Source organism: Lonchura striata, chromosome 5 (genome assembly GCF_050655825.1).
Source record: "Lonchura striata isolate lonStrDom1 chromosome 5, ASM5065582v1, whole genome shotgun sequence".
Classification (NCBI taxonomy): domain Eukaryota; kingdom Metazoa; phylum Chordata; class Aves; order Passeriformes; family Estrildidae; genus Lonchura; species Lonchura striata.
Genome location: NC_140707.1, coordinates 33,761,621 through 33,786,752, shown reverse-complemented (window position 1 = coordinate 33,786,752; position 25,132 = coordinate 33,761,621). Strand labels below are relative to the sequence as shown.

The following is a 25,132-nucleotide window of genomic DNA, read 5'->3' as shown; positions in this document are numbered from 1 at the left end:
TATTCCACAAGAATCTAGAGGAGGCATCATCCCAACTAATTAGATAGGCATTGCCATCAGGAAAACATGACAAGGAAACAACTGCACAAAAACGCTCTTCTGCATTATTTGTCTTGGTCTCTTGGGCCACACAAGCACACAGAAAGACTTCCAGATGAGCTGTGGCATAGCTCCTAAGACAGCTGCTCTGGACAGACAGCTGCATTTCATTTTGGGTGGAGTTAGCTGTTTAAAGGCCCTCAGAAAGCAGCTCTTAGCTGCAAAATGTCGAAGAGAGCTCCTGCAAGGGGAAACTTTTGTTCCCTTTGACTCACCAGGGGAAAGCTGCTGCTTATACTGATGATTACTTAAGTCAGCTCTAATGTCTAGCTACCAGCTGGCAAGGTACAACAGTCTGCACAGAGCTCCAGCTAGGACCATGGAAGAGCTTTCCATCGGAGAAATGCTTTTTGGCACATGGAAAGTGAGTGCAGCAACTGGGAGAACGGACAAAGCCTTGGGAGGCTGTGAAACCTTGCTCTTTCACACCGATGGATGGTGCAATCAAGATTTACAGCCTTTGAAAGGTTTCTCAGCACTTGTACAGCTCCAGCCCATCCAGGCAAATTGCCAGACAACTCCTCCAAGGCATGAGCATGTCAGTCCCAAGACAGTGAGGAGAGGTGTAGCGTGCATATCCCTCACCTAAGTACACCTCAGAGTGAACTTGCCAGAGTTTTTACATGCTGCTAAAGCATTCACCACACTCCATCTCCTAGCTGCAGCAGAAACCAGCTGCATTTAAATTAAAGACAGGTGGAAAGGAAAACCAAAGTTCAGGCACCAGCTGCCATCCCAGGTAAAAGCAGTCAGCAATGCTACAGCACAAGTGTCTACAACTAAAGGCTGCTTTCCTTCTTGGTCCTCACCTCAAGAGCAAGACAGGTGGAGGAAGATTTTGCATCACTTTGGGCTTTGCTTTCTCAGTGCCTCCTCTGAACAGCTGCCACAGTGTCCTGCTGGAACCCAGGGCCAGCTGAGTCAGGGATCTCCTCTGACTGTCCTGCCTCCCCAGCTCACTCTCACTGCAGTGGACTCCTGTACCAGGGGTTAACTGAAAACAAAGAAGGTCAAACAAAATAATCAGTGTCAGCTATGCCAAATAAGCTGCCAACCAGTAAGACAAGCAAACCTTCACTAAAAGCAATCACAAGATGCAGGAACTACTCTCAGGGCCCAGCTAATGCTCCACAGGGCCCTTCTCCACATGCAGGTCTTTCCAGAGCCCTGCAATCAGAAATTCCAAGCCAGACAATAATCCTTCCAAGGCAGACATTAAACATTCATTTGTAATAAACACCCTCCTGACCCCCAGGGGCCAGTGAGAGGTGTAGGGAAACACAGCAAACAGAATCCAGAAAGGCCAGATGCCTTGCACTGTGGTTATTTGAATATGTGAAGAAAATTAATAGAAGTGTTTTTAAAATGGTCCATGGACCATACTAAGAAATAGCAATGATATTTTTTATTTTGGACACCTTAGTTCTTTGAGGGCAGTTTTCCCTTATCTGAACAGCAGAAGGGCATGTTTCTCAATGTTATTTTAGAAACGTGTACAAGAATTTCAAACACGCTCTCTGCTTTCCAATGCAATTCTTGGAATGAAATGTCTCCACATTTGCAATCATTTTATCTGTACAGAGCAAGGGGCAGTTGGGGACAGCAGGAGAAAAAGAGATCTGTGAGACCACAAACCAAAGACTGGGACCCATAAGAGCAGCTGGCTATTGCTCATTTAATGGCTCTGGCTTGTCCAGTTAGTGTTGGATTTTGTCTATTGATTTTCTATTCATGGTATTATGGTTTTAAACAGAACTATGGAATTCTAGCAACATATAACAGGAAAAGTCTTGCAAAATCAGATGGAAGGACACATATAAGTCACTCTGCAACCATCACTGAGGGTAGAGGTCATTATATGCAGTTTATATGCACAGGAAATTAATATAACTCAACAATATATATGTATAAATTTTTCATAAAATTACTTAATTTCACATATGCCAAAAATAAATATTTAAATTAATAATATTTTGAGATCATAGCAGGAAGATGGGCAAAGACAGTGAAACTAATAAAAATGCAGCTGAGTGCATAGCTGAAGCTTTACAGCAAATTTGTTCATTTATGGTAATGTCCACTGTGCATTAGCATTTCCATAAATACTCTGTAAATAAGATTAAAAAGGATTGTTTCAGTTTCTGCTGATAATCAAGTGCTAAAGAATGGCTGCAGAATAAGAATTTTGTAATTCAATGCAAATATTCGTGCAAGAAGCTAGATCCTATGAATTACGCGCATTTAGTCAGGGAGCAGAAATACTATTGTGTGACCTATATGTCAAAATACGAACTGAATCGTGCAGCTGGAAGCTGAACACTTGAATACCAGCCACTGAATACTAAAAAGGAATTGCCTGTAAACAATCAGCAAACCAAGAAGTGATCTATGAATAATTTCAAATAACTTGTGCAGTTGAAAAGTCAGTAAGTTATTTGTAGACAATTTATCAATAGAAGAACTCACATAAAAATGTATTTTAAAATTTCTACAAATTATTGTGTAGATATCAAAAGAGTATTTATGATTCATCATGAAAAAACATAAGTAATTATACTGGGGGTTGAAAAGGCATTTTCTTTCTTGCATTATATTCTGTAACCAATCAGGTGCATTAGAATAATACCTTTAGATATAATTCTGCTGATCCCCAAGGCATAAGCCATTAGTGTGTGATGGAGACATGATGTTGAAACTTGATGGCTGAGTAATCTGATTCGCTCTCACCAAATTTGAGCAAAATCTGACGTCAAGGAATCTGTACTTGAATGTCCTAATGTCATTATTCAATTTCATTCCTGCAGGTGACCATACCAGATAACAATTTCATTCTCTTGATTTGGAGAAGAGCAGTGGCCTGCGATTCAATACACAGCACAGCCCTCTTTAATCTTTTAAAAATTTAAAGCACCTGATTTTCCACCATTGTAAAGGTGGGGAAAAAAAAGACCAAAAGCCCTCCTAGCAATGTATTTTCCAAGAGCTAAGAGCTGTAGGACAGAGATCTCAAGCTGTACATGACAGCTATAAAAAGAAGATTGGTGACCTTCCTGCACTGCTAAATCAATTATTTGTTGAATTTACCACAATACTGCATGAAGAGGCAGCAAGCAGTCACAAACAAGCCTCAGTCCCCCAGGTTCATGGGAGCAGTTTCGGATGGAAAATTCATGAGCCTCCCAGTTCTTGAGGAAAACAGCAACTTATGGAATACAAGGAAAGCTGGTCCTGTTCAGTTTAATGAGATCTACTCCAGGAGCAAAAGGAAATACATTTTTAGAAGGGTCTTATTCTGAAGGAAAATTCCTGGAGCCACATATCTTGTAAAAACACTTGGTTTCCTTAACCTCAGTAATGAAATGGCAGGAGCCAACATTGCTGCAGAGATTTGGCAACATTTTAAAATTCTTTTATCATTATGCTTCTCTCATCAATTTTGCATTTAATTTGATCTTCATTTGGTTGTTACACCAGTTCCTCTATTGCTATAACAATGGAGATCAGTACGTGACATCCTTTGTTTCACATAGAAGCCTTTGCTTCCTTCCTCTTGACCTGAAATTAGGAGCACTGCAGTGGATGGTCCGAGAGGAATGAATCACATTGACTAAATAACCCATTTTGCCAAATCACAGAAACCAGAGCAGCAGAACGGCAGAAGAAACCTCCTTCCCATACAGTTTGAGAGTTTTGGGATTCTACATTGTGTCACATATCTTCATTCACTGGGGTTCTACCACCTGCCCTTCCTAAAAAGTTTAGATCCCTACTCGTTACACCTCAGCAGTACAATGTATATCCACAGCCTTCCATGAATTATACATTTGGGAAAATGTTAACAACCATGAGACTTTGTTACATTTCCTGTATGTTTTACAAGGGGTCTCAAACACTCGTACTGTTCCCTTCAAGTCAGGTAATAGACCAGATGAAGGACTTGCTCTCAGGTGTATCTTGGTATCTCCCAAAAAGCAGGAGGGCAACTTAAGAAAATGGTTACTTTTTTTGCTAAATACTGCTTTTCCCTGCAATTGTACCTCTCCTTTTCCACATGAGCTTTACTGGCAGTAGATGTTGTAACAAGGACAGATTACAAAGTTGCATTAGCACACCAGTGAGGTATAACAAAGCCTTCATACAAGACTGATGTATTTGGAATTGCGAGTGAGACAAAGTAATTGAAAAGGACATGAGAGTTGTCACAAGTATGCTCTGTGTTTGCTTTGCAGTCCAGCATTTTGGAAGTGGCTCTGGCACAATTGTCTAGTCAAGATTAATCACACTTCTGCCAGCACTCAGCCAGGCTTCAGTGATGTCCCTTCCCTGGACACTCTCTTCTCCTGTTTGGGTCAGCAGTTAGAGGAAATCCAAGGAAAACAAGCACCTCCTTTGGGGCTGTATTTAAATAAACAGACAGCTCCTCCAAAGCAAATGCCACTGTCATAAAGAATCCAAATCATTTTTCAACATTTCACAATGTGTTTAAGGAGGAGAGATGCTGTCAGGCTGAAAAGCTCAGGCAGCAGGCCATTAGAAACCAGCCACATTTCTTGGGGTGACCCACTTTAACTCTTTCCTGTACAGTTCTTGCCCCCCTACCTCTCAGGATAAAGTAGCAGTGTAGCTGTTTTGCACTCCCCAGCTGCAGAGGCTGGGCAGAGTTTGCCCAGGAACCCTTGGAGATCTCCCAGCCCAGGCAGGGTTACAGGCAATGAAGATCCTAACCTCATCCTCCTGCTAAACTGAGGAACTTGTTGTCATGAGAACACCAAGCCAATACACCACACTTTTGGAGCCTCACAGAAAATGTATCTTTTAAAAATGAATAAAACACCTTTCTTACTTCTAAAAAGGAACTGTAACACCACAAGGAAAAGCAAGTAATTATCAAAAACTTTACTCTGCCATAGTGACACAAACAATTTTATTATCTCCTCTCTCACTAATGTGCCACTAACCTATACTGGCTTCACAACTACATTTTTTCCAACAGATGGTCTAAGTGATTAACACAACTTTGCTAAACTTGGGGAAAGTGTTCTCAACATGTATTTATTTAGTTTCAAAGGCTGATGCTTCTATTTCAGATATGAGAAACCACATTTACATGTTTAAAAGACCACCTCCCCCAACAGTATCAATAGACCTAATAAAAGATCCAACCTACTTTTCCTGTCAACCTTATCCAAGAAAGACGCTGATAGTTGTGTTGCAGTACAGCTCTTCCCACTGAACCTGCTTTACATGTCTCCACTGGCCTGTGTTCATATTTCAGTCAATAAAGGATGAAACACTAAAGCAACAGCTTCCACCTTGAAGAACCCCAAATCATTTTCTTGTTGTAGCATTTGTATTTGCTACCGGTACAGGCAGGATTGCATCTTCCTCCTCTTAGGCCAAGTGCTCAGGGAGGAGGAGATCAGCAGGAGCTGAGCCTGCACTCACAAGCAAGCGGCCTTGTTTCAAGTCCTTTGTACAGTATTTATGAAGTAAGAATGGAAACTGAAGGTGGCAGCTGGTTAACATCCTCTCACACCATTACAGAATGGTTTTATCCAGAAGTTAGCGGCAGCCTCATAATTAATTGAGGCTGCAGAAGGAATGCAAGCAGACTGACTAATTACCTTCAATATTCTGGTTAAGAATCTTGTTGTTGGAACACGTGTTAGGGGATCTCTAGTGCTCACAAGCAGTCAGAACCCTTTTTTCTCATCTCCACTAACAATGCATTTCTAAATACCTAACACATCTCCCTCAGCCAGAGCTTTCACTCCGTGTTGTATTGCTATAGCCATCACTTTCCTTTGCCTCTCACAGCATGGCCTTGCTCCTAGCAAGTCCATGATTTACCTGTTACATACTGACCAGCAGGAGAAATCAAGGATGAATACTGAGGGCAGCATAAAATAATGTCAGAATTGCCACCACCAGCCCTCTGAGCTGGACATATACTTGGAAACAATCAGAAAATCATTCTTGCACTGAGAACCTTGTAAGGTTCAGCAAAGCGAGCACAAGGCAAATGGAACAGAAATATAAAAAAAATCAAATCACATCTTTCAGTGGAAGGAAAAAAATAGCATAATTTAAAACAAACTTTAATACAGCATTGGCCAAAATGCCTGCTAAGGGTACTTATGCAATAAATCAGCTTCTGATTTCTGCTTAACCTTGTGACCTTTTAAATTTGTACATGGAAAACTCTCTGGTTAGAAAAAACGTAAAAGAAAAGATGAAGTTAAATAGTTCACCTGGAAAATATGCAAGAGGCTTAAAAACTACCAGCCTCATTTCCCCAGATTAATCTGCAGTGCAAATGTGAAGATGCTAATGATTTATTTCTCATCCCTCAGCACCAACTCCCTCTCGGTCTCTTTAAAACAGAAAATGAATAATAATAATGATAATAATAACAAATTTATGTGCTCTTTTCATCAACAACTCTGAGCTCTCATTTCTGACTTGGAACTAAAACATCAAAACCAAGCTCCCAGTCCCCATCCCACAGGGTGATCAATGATTCTTTACCACTTATAAAAGATCTAAAGAGACACTTATTACATTTATTATGTTACAGTCACCAGCACAAATTCTTTTCAAAATGTAGTAATCCTGTCCATGTGACACTTTACTCCCCAGTAGGTCCATTTGCAGTCAGGTTAATAACCTTCATATTATGTAGGTAAAGGAAGATTAACTCTGAATATGTTGAAATAAAATTTATAGTATGAAACCTCCTCCTTTTGTTCAGTTCTAGGCCCCATTGGCCTCTACCTAGGACTTGACAAATCTCATTTCACATTGCTGGCAAATGCTTCTTGATTGAGCATTTGGGATCAAAGAGGATCTTCTCATTTCCTCCCACTTCAGCTCTGCTGGTCTAGTTTCACCTTAATTTGTCTTCCTAGTCCAGCAAAAACAGCTAGCAAGCAAGCAAAAATAATTCCTTTCCCACTAGAAATTCAGCTCTCAAAAATTTATTCCTAAGTTCTGTGTTTTATCCACACTGACTTTAGAGAAAAATACAATATTTTCAGAACATAACACCCTATTTCCAAACTTCAACAGGCACCAGAACTCCTATAAGCTAATAAAATCCTCAATATAAGGTGGAAAAGGAAACCCTATATATTACATTGCATTCTTAACAAAAGGTACGTGTTTTTCTCTCCTGTTTCTCCATCCTGAAACAGCACCCAGCAGATGTACAAGCACAGCTTGTTCTGCCCAAGTAAGGAAACCCTCAGAGCAGTGGCCTCCCCTTTGAACCAAAGCACTAAAAATTCTCATTAGGTGTCAACAAGACAAGGACTAAAAGCAGCCACCTCACTTCCCCAAGTAACGATAAGCCAAGCAACCCAGCTGGGTCATCCAGCAAAACATTCCCATCACATCTTTGCTCCAGCTTCTCCTTGGGGCTGTTCTGTCCAGAGGTTTTTGTATTGATAACGTGCAACACCCAGGTGCAGGCAAGAGCAACAGGGCTCACTCAGCACAGTGCAGAGACACCAGGACGTGGCTGGGGAGAAAAAGAAATGAGGGCTAAGAGAAGAAGGCAGCAGGTCTTGAAACTCTGAAGTGTTTTAATCTAATGAGAAGAGGATTTTACAAATAGCAGCTATGAACCTGCTCAAAATCATAAGTATCTGAATGGAAAACATGCTGCCAAAACCCACCTGCCACCACACATAGAGCTACCAAGCACTCTTCCCCAAAGGAAATAGGAGATTTGTATTTCAGGGAGTCAATCCTGTTTCCAAAATGAAACACTGATAATAAACAACTGATAACTAACAACATCCAGAGTCACTCAGGGATACAGAGTCAGACTTCCAGCTTTCTACTTGACAGTGGCCACCAAGGACAAATCCCTGCTTTGAGTAGAAAATGGACTTCAAAAGCAGCCAGGGTATCATTTTTATTGGGTGCTCTCAGGAGTTTTGAGATGGACTAGGCAGAATCCCTTATCCTTTTCCTCCATCCACTCCAGTTAGATGCCGGACTGCCAGAGATCCATTTTCAAGGATGTCTTAAATGAGATCTGAGAGGTGGAATTATAACTTCCTTACCTTAGCCACCTCCTTAGATGACAAGGATGCAAATCCACTGGCACCCCGGAGATGGACCGGATGAGCACTGTTGTCAGACACAACAGCAGGACTTGTGCGGGCCTGAAAAACAGAGGTCTAGGTAGACAGGAAAGAAGCCTTCACTTTCTGATGTGTGATTTTCTCAGATGTTGAACAGACTCAAAATCCTGTCACACTTGACCCCCTTCAAAACAAAGCAAGTTAGAGGGAGGAGAGGTTATTTTTTTGTTGTTGTTTTAGTGATAGCCTTTTTTTTACCAGTCACAGGTCTAACTGATCTTTTGTAGCCAAAAGTTCTTCTCAGACTAAAAATAAGCAAACAAACAAACATGCTCAAAGCATTAAAACTCTAATCTTACAGGTTTTATATTTTAACATTTTGACTTCACAGAAATTATACAGAAAGGAGTATATCCTCCTAGACCTCAAAATAATTGGGAAGAAAAGACTCAGGCATTTAGGAAAAATGCATATTGCTGGCTCAAACTAAACTGAATAATCAGCAGAGCTCCTAACCCCAGGCTGGCTGGAGGCCTGGCTTCCCTTAGCTTAGACACTAACTATAGTCACTCATTATTATTCAGCACTGGCTCAGCACAGACAATGCACACACTTAGCATTGTAAAAAAGCAAAGGAAAGTACTCTTCCTGCCTCAGTGGATTTATTTTCTAAGGCCATCAATCTCACCCTGACATTTGGTACACGTGGCAATCAGCAGATAGATAACTGTCAAAGCACTGCATCCTTTTTACCTTTCTTATACTAAAGAGAACACAGCTACATTTGGGGACTCTTTTATGAAAACAAAGCTGGTCAAAACATTTTGAATTCATACTTCCTCTCAAAATCAGAGAGGAAAAAAACACCCCGTGGTAATCTCTCCTGGTTTTCAACTCACTCTACCTGAAAAGCAGCTTTGAAGAAGATAGTGTTCAAAGAATATTTGGAGCTAACAGAGCACAGCTTATGAGGAGCCAGCAGAGCTCAAAGCATTCTGATTCTCATTTGGTAAGGAGGTGCTGGTTTTAATGTGATTCGTACAAAAGCAGACAGGAAACCCTCTGCAGGGCTGCCATGAGGCACTCAAAACTTGGTAGATTAATTTGCAAATGTATCTTAATTTATGGGGATAGGATAAGGTAAATGGAAAGAAACTGTGCTGACTTAGCCAAGGTACTGACTTTTGTGAAAGATGAGTAATGCGATGATTGACTCTCACAATTAAAAGGCAAATATCATGTATGTATGTTAAGAGAAGTTTTAGAGACTTACAAAACTTCAATTATTTTATTTAATTAAAATTATTTCAGTTATTTTATTTAATTATGTTTTACCTCCCCATTGCGTTGTTATCAGGGGACAGTCTGGGTTTGGGACATTTGGGAGGGTTGGCTTGCTACTATGGCAACATCTGATCTCCAATCAAGATTTAAGGAAGTAAACTCCACCACTGGACAGGGAAGATGGAGTCAAGGGACAGAACTTTGGGAGGGGCTAAAGGGTTAAAAGGCAAAACCTCCATTGTGTGGATGAGCACATGGTGAGAAAGATCCTTTTCTCCTGGCGCTGTAATATTTTCTCTATTCAGCCTTCTGTTGTGTTTTTGATAAGGTTTTTTTCTAAATTTGTGGAAGTGAGTAGCATTTCTCACAGCTTAATGTGCCAAGCTTGTGCATGCTGAGCTGCATACCTGACTGACACCCACGAGCCAGGTCAGTCCCTCATGGCAGCCAGCAATTGCAGTGACTTGCTTCACGTTGTGGGCCAGGCCAGTGCCAAGCCATGCCAAGCAAAAGCAAACTTCACGCTTCTTGGCCACAAATGAGGATGAGCTAAAGCCTTCGTCTCAGCCTTCGTCTCACAGGGTAGATAGGAATAAACAGACCTGGGTTTTTTCTCCAAGATGTTAAGTCTGTGATAACGTGTACGCAAGAATGAACCAAGGGGAAATCTACCCCGAGGGAAGTGCTTTAAACATTACTGAAAGAAAACCTGTCTCAATTCCCACTTAAGGGAGTTAGAGAAGCAGAGATGCATCCATGTATGCAGCCACAGCAGCTGAATACATTGCTACAATTTTCTCCAGAGCTCCCTTGTTTCTAACAATCAGATCTATCCTTTATGGATATAATTTTTGGATGCCCAGACCACAGTTACAAACATCCATCACTATGGTGCTGTCAGAATCCAAACACCCTCCTGTTGCCCCTGAACACAAAGTCTGTCTTCCCCAGCATTGTTTCCCATTCTGTGGGAATCATTCAGATGTAGCTAACAGCTATGCTGAATCAACATGGCTGTAAACCCCACATATTGAAAATCCTCCATTTCTGAGGCAAAACACCTAATGAGTTTAATTAATGGAGAGCAGAAAGGGATAGCAGAGTAACTAAAAAGAAAGTATCCTGCAATGCAAGGCAATTTCTATCCCCTTTTGGTCTTTGTTCAAATACATAGCATAAAGGAGAGGCTAGATCAAAGAAAAGAGAGAGACATAGGTCTGGATGAAGTTGGAAAAGCCTGGAAAGCCTGAAGTTTTTACTCTCTCTCAAGACACTGGGTTTACTCCATGTGCAATTCCTTCTTTCTCTTCTCTCTTTCATCCCATATGTTGCCTCTGAATTTGAAAGACTGCTCTGTCCCTCCTGTAGCTTTATGCCACTTCACCCTAGCCAGCTTAGGCAGAACTCAGTTGAGTTTGTTGCCTGTTCTCCTAGCACAAGCACCATGGGTGCTGCCAGGGACTTTGGAGAGGCTGGGGAGAGTGGCTGTTATCCCCAGCAGCATCTTATGGAAGGGGAGTATGCCCTTTGGAGCCTGTGGGCAGCCACATCAATGTGATATCTCACCAGTGTGAAATTGTCAATTCAAAAGTTAAAAAGAGACATAGCCCAGCCCTGGTGCGCTCCATAGGTGCAGTCAAGGGGGAGATAAGCAGTAGCTGAGCAGGTACACACTCTCTACCCTCCTCTAGGCAGCAAGAGAAGAGACTCCTGGGCCTCTGCCCCACCCATGTCTCTGCAGAGGAAAACAGCCCCCTGAGAGAGGACAGCCATCAGCAGAGTCAGCAGCCCAGGACAGAGCTGAATTTAAGGCTACATTCAGATTGTGACTTCAGGTTTTTTTTGGGTCCACACACAGTCTCTGGATGCCAAGTCATGCAGGGAGGCGGCGCAGGGAAGGGCCGAGCGCTGCTGGCCAGGCTCCATCCCCGGGGCCTCAAGCCCCAGCGCTGACGCAGAGCCCCATTGTGAACGAGCGATCTCGGGGGAAATCTCGCATCCGGGCAAACATCCCTTTTGAAAATCCAAACCAGTTATTAAGCCCTCGCCTTTCTGAGCAGGCTGAAACACACAGAAAGTTAGAGTCCCAGTGGCAGTGTAGCAAATCAAGCACTTACTTATCATCACACCCAATGCATGGACAGCTACTCTCTAAAGTGCCTTGAACTAAGCGTGTGCAGAAGATGAGTCTCCTTTCCATTTGAGGGTAACAACATCCTCCAACTCACTGAGCTGAGCCAAGCACAGCAGAAGCCAGGGTGGCAAATGACAGCATTATGCATCAGAACATGAATGATGTAAAATTATGCACACAAACACACAGGGGAGAAGGACATCCAACTCCTTCTCTCAGTTGTGGCAGACATTAGCTCTTCAGCATGTGCTTGTAAACTCCTTAAAATCTTCAAAGAACACCTTTCTGGCCTTGCATATTCCCTACTCTCCTTTTCACAAAAATTTTACATAGCAAAAATAGCCAGCAATGAGCATACACTACAGGATATAGGCTGGATTTCTGCTTGCTGACTTCAGTTTCACAACCCTGTGGCTCCGTTTGCTTTGGTGGTGTCACTTCTGCTTTGTGAGGGAGGGAAATCTCAGGTCCCCAGTGTGCAACTCAGGCACAACACTGTAAGTGTTTTCCTGTAAAGTGGTTCAGTCATACTCTCAGAAAATAACTAGAGCCAAGAGTGATTTTATAAGCTTGGAGGAAATTGTCTCAAAAAAGATACAATGGCGTGGGTTGTGAAAGGCACAAAACACCATCTATACCCTTTGCCCTAGGCTCAGTGTAGCAATCTCTGACTGCTGACATCTGTTAACTTTAGCAGACTTTCTGTTTTAAAACAGATAAAAATTAGTAAATGAGTAAACCATCTTGACAAGAAACCCTACTTTCTATGCCCATTAAACCTTAAACCCTTCCAAATCTTCTCCTGCAGCTGCAAGCATCTTCCCAACCATTTCTGGGATGCCTGTTGGCAGGCTGCACAGCAAGCCACAGAAGTCTTTAATGATTCCTGTCTCCCTCCTTGCAGAAGTAAAGACAGATTAGATTTGTCAAATGGGGATAAGAAGTTAACAGGGCCAATAAGGTTAGACATGCCAAGCGATTCAGCAAACAATTCTGGAAAGAACGATTAGATCTGGGCTAACTAAGTATGATAAATTCTGACTTTAACCCAATTACTTACAATGATTTTAGATGTCTGGGAAGAGCTGAGCACTACAATGTTGTAATCAATGAATGTGCATGAAACTGGGCGAGCTCCCTTCCTCACTCTACCTCCCAAAGACATAGAAATTCAAGTTGAATAGTTTTTGAGAAAAAAAAGGTCTCAGAATTTTTCTAAATCTAAAAACTCTGTCTGGGTCATAGACAAGCTCTAGCAGCAGGGAAATCAAGATCAGTTCTTGGTTTTATTTAATTATTTTTAATTGGAGAAAATAAACTTGTCTCAAAGACTTCCACAGTTTGATGTTAGTAAGAGGCCAACAGAGACAAACGCTTGGTCTCTGCTCTCTGTGAAGAAAGCCTTTCCCCCCTACAAATGCCATCAACTGGAATAGTCAAAAGAAAATATTTGTCTTAGGGAAATGCTCTATTCCTTTTTCTCTAACCTACAATCCAAAGACCCCAAGGTCATTCTCTCCTCCAGCTGGTGCCTCCCCATTTTCTGGTGACTGTGGCTGTGCACCATCACCCTGTAAGAATGAAAGTCACCCCTGACAGAGGCCAGCCTGAGGTCTGGGGTTCACTTAAGTCATACAGGCTTAATGCAAAGACCAAGGCGCTTTTGAAACCAAGACCATTTCTATCAGATTTTAAAAACTCTAGATGGGAAAAATATCCTGGTCTCTTAACTGCTCAGCAACACATGACATTTAATAATAGCAAAGACAACAACTGTAGGTTAGGCCAAAAAGTTTCTCAGTCAAGTTGTCTTTGATGTACATGTCTTCAATAATAAACTCATTTGCTGTTCATGTTTTCATGCTGAGCTTTTATCCAGAAGGAATACTGCCCCTCTGTTTTTTCCAAAGCATTCTTCATTTATGTCATGAAACATAACAACCTAGCTGTTTTCATCTAATTTAATTTGTGGTCCTGGCTTGTCCTAGCACTAAAATATTTCTTCAGTGTGTTGTTAAAGAGCATAAATACATTTACACAAACTTCAACAAACTATTGTGGACAGGGAAGATTTTGGGGAAATTGCTTGGAGAGGTTTAAAAGAAATTAGTGGTCTTTTATTATAAGGACTCATAGAACATAAATACAATTCCCAGACATGTTTCCTTTTTAAAAACTTCTGTACTCTAGGAAAAGCCTTGAAGCTACCACAAACTGGCAAACTGCAGACCCAAGGATTATTCTGTAGAAAGAAAAGAGTATGAAAATATTTTCATTGCATGCATTCAGAGCTAGAGTGTTCTTGAATTATGCCGGATGTCTAAAACAGACCTGAATGTAAATAGAATGCACCAGTATGGCATGTGTTGAAATTAAATACAAAATATAGAAAGAAAAATTTGCTTCAAGACTGTGCATTCCCTTACTGAACCAAGATTACAATATATTATGTGTATTCTCTCTTAGCAATGTTTTTACAAGCCAGGGAAACTGAAGACAGTACAGAGAGCATCTGAACAGAGCTCAGAGGTCTGCCTGTCCAGAAATCCCTGCACTTCCACTCTGCATCCTCATGCATGGTCTCTGTGTACCCAGGGTAGTGCCTGCCAGCAGCCCCACTAACAAGCCTCTTGGAGACAGTGCTTTATTAGTAGAAGCAGAACTCTATGTTTCTAAGTCTAAATGACTTCCAGGCTAAGATAGCATGCAAATATTAGTAGCAAAATTTCTCCAAGTCAGCTGTGATAGACCCTAAAACAGCACTATGCTCCTTAGTGTGTGCAGGTACACTTAATTCAGGACATCAGTAGAAGATAAGAAGAAGGGCTTAAGAATTTAATTACCTGCATTTTTCCTGAAGAGTTTGTTTGACAAATTTTGGCTGGCAATCAGGTCAAGGAAGAAAAAGCTTGGATGGATAACATTTGTTTGTTTAAAAAAATATTGTATGTATTTCAATCATAGTCAGAAATCTATCTACAATAGAATCATAGAATATACTGAGTTGGAAGGAATACATCTGGATCATCAAAAGTCCAGTTTCTGGGTACTTCTGGGGTGCTGGGCAAAACAGAGAGAAGATATGAGTGTGAAACAGAACTAGCTGGAAGAATTATCCAAGAATGAACTACTGAGATGCACAAGTAATGCATTATCTCCAGGAAGAGGGGCGTGGCATTAAAATGGTGTGGGAAAGAAACCAGGAGAAGTGATGAGTCAGCAAATAATCGGTTAAAACCTCTAGCTTTAGCTGCGAGGCACTGGCCTGCTCAAAATCATACTTGGAGCAGAGCCTAATACTCTCCAGCTGCTCCCTTCAACCATAAACTCAGGGGCACTAATATTGACCAAAAAGGGTGGGGCAGACCCAGGAGAGTCAGTCCTAGAAATATTCCCATGAGAAACAAGCGGAGCAGGGCATGCAGCTACACCTCCGTTCCCCAGTTCACCGGGTGGCATGGACACCGCTAGCTCTGCTGGGAACCAGTGCAGCACCACAATTATTTCTGTTCTCTAAACAAAACTCTGCTGGGCTTGGGTGATTAAATGCTTAGAGCCAAGAAGCAGGTGGAATAATTTTGTTTGGCAGTGATTCAGATCTGGCAGTGCCTCAAGGGACAACAAACCCAAGCAATGTTCAAGGGTTTAACAACACTCAGTCCAAGGCAAATTATGAAGACCACGGAGTGGCGTGAATTGAGAAGCCCCCATTAGGCAGCAGATGTGTATGAGTTCTTCTGGTAGGGTACAGGCAGGCACAGCAGGTCCTGAGGGGAGGGGTGAGGGGCAGAGAAAGCTGTGCTGGCCAACTCTGCCCCAGCCACATCCAGTTCTTAAGGATCACAAACCCAGCCTGCCACATGTCCACTTGGTGCTGGCTGGCAGTGAAGTATGACTGATCTGTTACCAAAAGCAGTTTCTTTATTAGTGCAACCTAAAAGTCATCTCTAGGCAGCTTAGCTCAAAACCTCAAATAAAGCTGATATCAACACCAAAGTGTTGAATTTGTCTATAGGAATAAAGAGAGCAGTCTCCAAATAAACTGCCTCTAACCCTGCCTATTGTCAATTAGAGCATTTGATGGATCATTCAACAAAGGTCTAAGTATCATTCTGCCCTAGCCCTAAATTCCCACACAAGATATCACATTTGCTTGGCCCACAATTTCAGACTTTACTAACAACTCTTCCTGCTGCATGGATCATACACATAGGAGAAAATTATTTTGGGTAGGAGGTACTCAAATTCAGAACAATGGTTCTGAGGCTCTTAGGCCCTCTTGATTCTGCACCTTGTTTTGCTGACCTCTTCAAAGACATTGAAGAAAACATTGACAGGAAAGTAGGGAGAACTACATTTACAAGAATTCCTCATAAGCATCAGCCCCTGAAAACCAGACTGGGATACTGCTGCTTATAGGAAAGTAGAAATGAAAGCTCTTGGTATATTGCTTTCTCAAAGGATTTGATTGATTTCTGCAAAGGAGCAGGGAGTACTCCATAGGGACTGGACATGGAAACTATGCAGACAAGACTGCTGTTGGGTTAACATTTACTTTAACTCTAATTTTCTAGTGACACATACAAGTGTTTGAAAATAATAAAGGTTGTCAAAATATTTTCCATAATAAACTCCTACGCACAGCACATGTACAAGACCAGCACAGTTTCCTACCCAGCTGGTGCACTAGCTGCTACCAAGATATTATCTGATTACTAAGATACCATTACAGCCTGTGTGGGAGCTTTCCTTCTCAGGATGGGTTGAAGCATTGCCCCTCCTTGTCCTTACATCTCTTAGCATGCAGTGTCCTGCATTTCACAAGTGGCAGCATTTAGGAAGTGGAGGATTTCTTATGTAGGGGTAACTAGTGATCCCAAAGTTATCAACTACCCCAAAACCAAGTCAGGAGAAGGCAAAATAGCTCTGATGTATAATGCCTCTGGGCAGACTGTGGAAGACAAGTGACAACTCCCCTACTTTACTCCACATTCACACAGTTACATGTGCAGCATACAAGGGTATGGGGGATTTCCATTTTTGCTAAACACAGCAGCAAGACAGAAAAAAAAAGAATTTAAGATGCACTCTCAGTTTGAAAATGGCAGATTCATTCCCACTAGGTCCTATATCTGGCTTGGGATACAGGCTCTGGAACAGGGATCCTGAGGCTTTTTATTTCAGACTTTCATTTTATGCCTTAGTAAATCTTCTTTCTTCCTCCTTCCCTCCAGCCCCCCCCCACCCCTCATTTATTAATTGGAGATATAAAAAGAGAAACAAATAAAAAAGTCCTCAAAAACCCATAACGGGGTGAGGTGACCATGCTTTCTGCAATAATAACATTCTCTAATTAAAACACAAAGCAGCCAGGGCTACAGGATTAATGAACATGGTTTCCTCTTTTCAAGTCTTGCCTGCTGACAGATCGCCTCATTCCTTCCTTGCTCTTGAACCTCTCAGGAAAAAAAATAATCCAGTTTGCTTATCTTACAGTGTGGAGTTGCCATGGAAACCGCATCCCCCTGTGAGATGCTCTGTCATAACATTTCAGCACTGTATGGAAGGCTTAAAGACACAGCATCCTCTACTCCGAGGGCTCCTGAGCTAGCCAGAGTCTGCAGATGAGCAGCTGTCAAATCTAGTGGAAGTCTAAAGCTGGGAGAGAGAGATAGAGAAGTAACAGTAGAAATACTCAGTTGCCCTGTTCTTTGCAAAAATCCTCTTCTTGCATTGGCAGTTAATATTGAACACGGTGTCCTTCAGTTTGGTGTAAGGCACATTTTGCTCTTTGGAGAACCTGTCCCCTGACAGCCTGCTGGAAAAAAGAGCGCTGGCACCAAAACATAACCCATCATTCTACCATGGGGTAGCACAAAGCACCTCTTTAGTCAGGGTTTTATTTCAGATTAGTCTTTGAGCCCTATTTTCTCAGTCCTTTTGTAAGAAAGGAGGGGAAAAGTAGCAAGCACAATAATTGCCCATAATGGGAGCAGGCCTCCTATAGCCTGCTCCTTAATTACAGGGATGGCTTCCAGGCTGTAATCACTAGGGGTCCAGATGGAAGTTCTCCAAGCTCTTTGAGGGACAGAATGTGTCAGTTATTAATTAAACATATGAGGCAATTAGCCTCAAAACTTCGTAGTAAATCACTACAGCTGTGTTACTTTCACTTTTCCCTTTGGTGAGTGCAAGTCAAATGCACAGTGCATTTCCCAGGGGGGGTCACAAAGACTGCAGCCAAAAAGCATTCCCAAACAAGACCTTTGCTGTTGGGTGGAAAAAAGTATCTGCAGAAAGCTTGTTTTCAGAAGTCAGCTACTTCACAGTCACATCCCTCATGAGAGAAGATGGATTCTGTGTACAAAAGCTGTTCACCACTCAAGCTGTCTGGTGTGGAAGGCAGCTGAACTCTGCTGCCCCGAATAGCAGCCCGGAGTTGTTCTGGTACGGCAGCAGGAGGAAACCATTCCTGTGATTGACGTGACCCATATTCCAGCATCAGCTATCAACCGTAATTAATTGGTCTGGACCTTGTCAAGATTTGTGTCTTGGTAGACTCCAGCACATACAGGACCCTGTTGCTGGTTGGTCAAAACAGATTGAAAATTAGATGTTGTGTTGCCATTTTTTGTCCATCTCCAAGTTCAGAAACCAGGCCAAAACGACCACAGTTGTTGAAACCCAGTTAGTGATTTATTCCAGTATTTGTCTTCACAGACAAAAACTCTCTCAGTCACATCAAGGCAGCCTGACGTCAGTGCATTGTTAGTCAGCTTTTTACTCTGCAGTTCAGTGCCACAGTTGGAGAGTCTATCAACTACAAAAACCCCTGTTAGTTTCCCTACACTTTTCTCACATGTAGCTGACAAAAGATGCAGTAAGTCATAATTGACAACAGTAAGAACTGGGTGGTGACCTCAGCCCTGTTTTACTCTAACAGAAAAAGAACTTCAACCCAATTTTACTCTAATATATAAAGAACTTTGACCCTTTCTTTAGACATTTTAGCATGCTTGGAGAAAACACTTTGAGAAAACTCATAGGCAAAATGGAGAAGAACAGCACATGCAGGCTGTGCTGCAAGCTCCCCCTGGTACTTGACAAAACACAGAAAGAGGAGTCAAGGAGGCTTTCTCAAGGAGGCTTTTTTGGAGTGAGCAGCCTCTGGATTCTCAAGATAATTGCTTGCCCAGTTCAGAGAACACAGCAGCCTGAAGGAGACTTGAGCCCACTGAAGGTTATGAAGTTAAGAGGAGGACACACATATCCTCTTGTCACGGAAAAGGACAGAGCCAAGAGCATGCCAAGCAGACCTTTAGAACACTTGAATTTAACAAGATGACGGATGGCTGATGTGCAGAATAGTAAATACTTTGTGTGCAAGCTGCTCTCATTTATAAATTTATTTCCTACCTTTGCTCAACAGGCCAGATGTGAACAAAATAAAGGGTCTTTCTCTAACAAACTAGATTACTGTGTTGAGATTTTAATGACAAAAACTGGATGCAGCTTCTTATATCTACCTCATCCTTGTCTCAGCATTGTAACTCATGTTTGACTGCCATGTAAGCAGAGAGACATTTTTTCAGATTTTCTGAAATGAATTCTATAAAATTTAAACTTAAATACTAAATATTGCTTGAAGTAAAACCTTTCAGAATGTTTGCAGTGAACATAAAGTAAATAAAATATGACCATCATCTTTGATTTTAAAAGTTGAATGAAGTTGAATGACTTTATAGTGGATGTGCAACATCTCTAAAGCTTCACGCTTAGAAAAGGGCAGTTAATACTCAATACATGTAGCCACACACATAGGACTTTTAATAGGGCACTCTCCCTACTGTACCTTGGAACAAACTTCTCACTTCTCTGCATAGCCAGTGCCATTCTCTATGTAAACTTGATAACATTTGCTCAGCACTCCAAAAAAAAAAAGGAACTAAGAGAGCTTGTGCTTCCTAAGAATAGAAATGCACCTTAATTAAATATATTTAAGGATTATTCCAGAAGGGAAAACAAAACAAACCAAACAAAAATAACAAAAACCAGACAAACAACACAAAACCCCAAACAAACAAAAACCAAAACAAACAAACAACCAAAAATCCCCTCAAAAGCAAACAAAAAAAAAGTAGAGAGAAAAGCAGAATAAAAGCAGAGGAAGAAAGGGCAGAGGAAGAAAGAGCAGAGGAAGAAAATAAAAAAACCAAACCTCATCCCTAGGAACTGAGGCACTTATCTCCTTATAAAAAGGGGTTTGCCTTTTTATATTTTAAGCTGGGTTTCTAAATTGGGTGCAAGAAGTCCATGATTGTACAGCCCTACCCAGAGTATTCAGAATGTTACAGTAAATGAGTATTTTCATTTTCTCTAATGAAAAAGAATTCAACATGAAACTAAAAATGAGAGTGATTAACTGCACCAGTACCTTTAAACCTTGAGTGTCTTTGACATTCATGAAAGCAGGGAAGTTGTTCTGTATACAGAGGGTTACCCCAGAGTAACCTGATAAAAAACAAACATCAAAATCAACCCAAACATCAAAAGAATAATCTCTAATTAAATATGCTGGGGATTTATTCAGCCTATTATTCAGGTCTTGATGATCTTTTCTGAATTCCCAGGGCTCACACAGGAATAATGACATTAAATATTCTGTGTGGTATTGGAAGAAAAGAAATAAGAGAGAACTGACACAAATTGCTTCATATTCCTCTTAAGATCCTACACCTTGTATTTATAAAAAGGTGGAATTCAGTTCTGGTCAACTTAGAACATATTTTCACTGCCAAATAAGTCCTAAGAACATTGTGGCCAAAGAGCTTCTGTTTTCTGGAGGTCACTGGCAAGGTGTTACATCATCTTGTGATGCACAGGGAGACTGTTTCTGTCCTTCAGAGCTTTTTTTTGTTTGGTAATGGTTCTGGACCTCTCTGCCTAATTGCACTCACTTCATCTGTGAAGAGAGATTTATAATGGAAGATAATTTTGAGGGATTAACTTTGGTGCTGGTACATGGCCCATGCAGAAGTGACAGTAAAAATTTTATATTAGCTGTTGCTCCTGCCAAAGAATAACAGAGAAGCTTATTACACAGGCAATCTAACTCCCAAATTAGTGCTGATTTTCACCCCATGGCACTTTACTGCTGTTGATGATGGGAAGCAGCAGCAAATATGAAGCAAAAAGCCATCAGGAACCTAGCTGCCAATTTTTACTATTGAATGGGGTGACCAAAGTCTTTGTTCGGGTACAAGTCTCAAAGGCAGCTGAAAAGAGCACAAAAATTACTGGGGGAATCGGGGAGCTTGCTCAAAGGTTCTTGGGGTACTTCTAATTGACCATTTCTAATTCAGAAGTCTGGCAGAGCATTTCTAACTCAGAAGTCTTCTCCCTTCCTCCCTACTACTGAAGAATTCTCCTACAAATTGTGCAAAGCTGGATGCTTTTGGGACCCACAGCCACATATTACCAGCACTTCTATCATATTACCAGCACTTCTATCTCTGGGAAGCCAGACCTTCACTTGGAACTTCTGGGTATGTTGTTTAACTTATGGAGACTTCAGTACTAATTATAATGGCAGCAATCAGGATCCCACCTGCAGAAGGATACAGTAGGAAGACGGGGCTCCATCTTGACTTCCTCTGCCACAATTCTCTTGGAACAGAGCTCAAGTGGACAAGACATTCACTAGGAGCAAACTGTGAACTGTGGGGCTTCAAGTATTGCCAGCGTTGTGATTCACCACTGGTGTGATACTACTAATAGACCTAAACTGCTGCAAGCAATGGAAGAGAAATAAATCTGGAAAAACAAGATAAACTGGGCCCCTTTCTAGTATTCAACAGAAGAAAGGAGGGTTCTTTAGCATTTGTCATTTAAGAAACACCCAAAGGCACAAGCCAGCCTTAAATATTCACAACATGATGTGCTTAATAGGAAGCGAGGCTAGAAACTCTGCCCTGGAAACACCATATGTTGTAAGCAGAAAGTTTACATTTGGCTTCACTTCAAAGGAATCGTGACTTCCCAGATCACCTGAACCATTTTCTGTTCCTTATGTATTTCCAAGTGCTGCTGATGCCTCCCTGTAATTAGTTAAAAACTTATTTCCTCTCTCTTGACCTTTATGCTTTAAGGGGAAAAGACTTCTGTGATGGAAGTGTGCTGTAGGACTCAAGTGCCCACCTACACAAAATAATTTCTTCTGAAGCTCTCTTTCAAAAACAGGCTAGTGCCTTCTGCAGCTCTCACTGAAATCGGCTGTAGTTCTTCTACCAAGTTCCAAGCTAGAGCCATCTTAACTGAAATGGTGCGTGTGCATGTATGTAACGCTTGTCCATTGCACAGATCCTCTGAGGATTCATCCAACCAAATAAAGATCATTATCACAGATAATTGAAGACCCATAAAAAATGAGACAAATCTCCCTGCAACACATCTAAGAGGTACCAAGTAAAGTATTTATTCTTATTCTTTTATTTTCTGCTCTTTCATACTATGCTTCCTACATGGATTTGTTGTTGGCCTCAACAATAGATCCCTCTATGTAATCTCTCTTAAAACTACTGCTTATCAAGACTTGTTACCCCTATTCACACTCTGCATGCCTAGTTCACCTAGAACTAGTTTATGGTGAATTCTCAACTATTTCAACATCTCCAACTGCTACTGAAAGGCAGCAGAGCAGTTGGAGGCATCAAGGGAGAGATTTGTCCTCAGATCAACTCTGATGAGGAACTCCTCAGTCACATCATGTACTCCTGAGCATGGCAAGGCCAGGCTGACAGTCTGGGCCTGACAGCTTGGTGACATCTCTTGTGTTCACTTGTTAATCAAGTCTAGAAAAGCTTTTTATGGTAGCTGACAGAAGCCATAGTAGTAACTTAAGATAGCTTCATGCTCCACTTATTTTGCTAGTGTTTGGTTTAATGAAATACTTCCATAATTTTGAGGGTAGACCCCACTTAGTAGAGAATGCCCAGATTAGACAGAGACAGGTACCTTAAAGGATTCAAAGACCAGCCTTGTGATACTGCTAAAGAGTGATTCACCACTCTGAAAATTGGTGGGTCAGTCCAAGGTCCAGTATGACAGGGCTATAGACAGATATTTAAAGTGATGATATTAAAAAAAATCATTACTATGGACTGAGTAAGCAGAACTGTGGGTGCCAGAGGGGTGGGTAGCCATTAAGGAGGGCAGATGGAGCCATGAGCTGAGGGAGGGGAGGGAGCAGACACAGGGTTATATCCTGCATTGTGGGCACTGCACAGGGCCAATGCTGGAGAAAGGGAGCAGGCAGGGGCTGCAGCTCACCCAACCCTCCAGAGAAATCTGCTGTCAGGCTCCAAAAGCATGCTTTTCATAAATCAGCCAACAGCTCCTTAATGTGCAACTTCACCCTCAGCACCGCAACGCGGGCAGAGACGCGTCCAATCAGGGATGGCTCCGGAGTGTTCTGCCAGCAGAAGTAGCTGGGTAAATTACAACACTCTCCTCAGGATCATTACAGACAAAGAACAGCTGGAGACAAGATCCTGGAATATGAATGGTTAGCAAAGAAATCCAGATAACAAAGCGCAGTTAATGTATGTAGAGCTGTGGTGTCTGATAACGTGAGAGCCCATTAAAGGACCAAGGGGTGCCAAAAATATGCTTCAAGTGAAAAAACAAAACATAACCGCAAAACAAAAAACAACAACAAAAACCCCCCAAAAAACATAAGAAGCAATACATGTAATGGAAAAAGGGTAAAAAAAAATCATTCCTTAGCATGAGGCCACAAACCATACAAAGGGGCCTTAAAGACCACAAGCTCTACTACTGGGCACTGATATCTGTGACATGTTCAGCAGGGCCAAGTCAAACACACCACAGCTGGGTCCAAGTAAGTCAATATTTCAGCTTTGTGTGGAGATGCCAACTCATTTTCTGGAGGCAGTAGGGCCATCCTACACATCTAAGGCACTGTTTACTGGTTGTCCTGATGTCATTGTATTACTTCCACTTCCAGAAGCACTTTTCTAAACACTATGTCTGGCATCTCTTCAGTGCAATAGAGGCAAAGGTAAAAACAGCTTTTCCATCTTTCCTCTTCTCTTTCTGCAAGCTTGTTTCTCTCTTTGTACAAAGGAGTGCAACATCAGTTATGTCATCCAGCAAATGGGAAGTGGTTACAGTTTCTGCTGAAAGGGACACTGTAGCCATGAAACTACCACTACAATTAGTGATTTGAAGTCTAATGGGGCAGGAAACAGCAAAGTATGCAATAAAACTTTCAGAGGATTTCCACATTAAGCACACATTAGGCTAGAAGCAGCTGTGGCCATACCAAATTCAAGGTCCCAAAAATGACATTTTGCCTGTGCCTGAAAGAACCGGCTTCATTCAACATCCTTTAAACCTGACTGAATCAGACAGTTTCAGCTGTGCTCACACACAAGCCATGCAACTTCAGCAGCTCTGAGCACTCTCTGCAGTTGTATGCCCTTGCCCTTTGAGCTTGCTTTAGGTATCACACTCGAAAGCTCTAGAGATGGTTCAAATGACCCAGGGGTACAGGTCTGATCAAACCAGACATCATCTCTACAGCAGCAACACCACTAAAGGCAGGGCCATGTCTTGTTTTCCCTGCAGTGCTGGTGATTGGAGCTGGGAGATGGTAATCCAGACCAGAAATCAGGAGCACTCACTAGCAATACTGGCTCTGGCACAGATCTTATCTACAGAGCTCTGCTTTGGCAACTCCCATAGCAGCCCATGGTCCATCTGCGTCTCAGTTTTCTCAGCCCTATAACATGGGCAGCACACATCATTTCTGTATCTCACTGGAGCACTGCATTACCTGTGGTTTGTTCATTCATACAAAGAGACCAAACAGCACATTTCCTCAGGTAAGCACATCAAGAGACAAGTTCTAGTCCAAACTTGAAGGATATACGAAAAGTTAATATCTTTGAGTCTCCCTTATACCCACCAGCAAAATCCACCCACTCCCGCAATTTGCTTTGAAATAAAGGGAAAAGCACTAATTGTTCAGATTTATTTGCTGGCTGGAGCACCTAAGAGTATGCATTCTCTGCAGACATTAACTTGTTGTGTCCCAGGGCTTGAGAAAATACCAGTTTTGCTGGTGCACAGCATTATCTATTGAAAAACTCACCACATCATGCACTACACATGCACTTGCCTGACTAAACTTGGACTCTAAGCCAGAACAAATATATTGGTGTGAAAAGCCCAAGACACGTCTAAGCAAGTTATTTCCAGATGATTTTCCTGTGAACATCTAACAAAACTGAAGTTTACATTAAATATACACTGAGGATTTTCTCTTTCTTTTGAGAGCAATCAACATCTAAGTTCCTCTGCCCCAGGAGGTACTGGCACAATCTACTCTGATTAGACTCAGAAGGGGGAGAAAACAGACAATTACTCTGATAACAATCTTATCTGAGGACAGAAATGAGATTAGTGACCTAACTGCAGTGATTCTTACCCAGATACACTGTTA

At 41.7% G+C, this 25,132-nt stretch overlaps 1 protein-coding gene across 20 annotated transcripts in view; it reads right to left on the bottom strand.

The window, feature by feature from the left end:
* TSPAN18 (tetraspanin 18) overlaps positions 1 to 25,132 on the bottom strand; it is a 190,332-nt gene that overhangs the window by 69,363 nt on the left and 95,837 nt on the right. For 4 of the 20 annotated variants that reach the window (XM_085580234.1, XM_085580229.1, XM_021533230.4 and 1 more), the window contains exon 2: positions 8,169 to 8,270. The exons of 13 other annotated variants lie outside the window; for them this stretch is intronic. The gene's annotated coding sequence lies outside the window, so the exon portion shown is untranslated. Of the gene's footprint in view, positions 1 to 908; positions 8,108 to 8,168; positions 8,271 to 25,132 lie in introns of those variants that run through there. 3 more of the 20 variants (XM_085580235.1, XM_085580230.1, XM_085580232.1) reach the window with 3 other exon arrangements.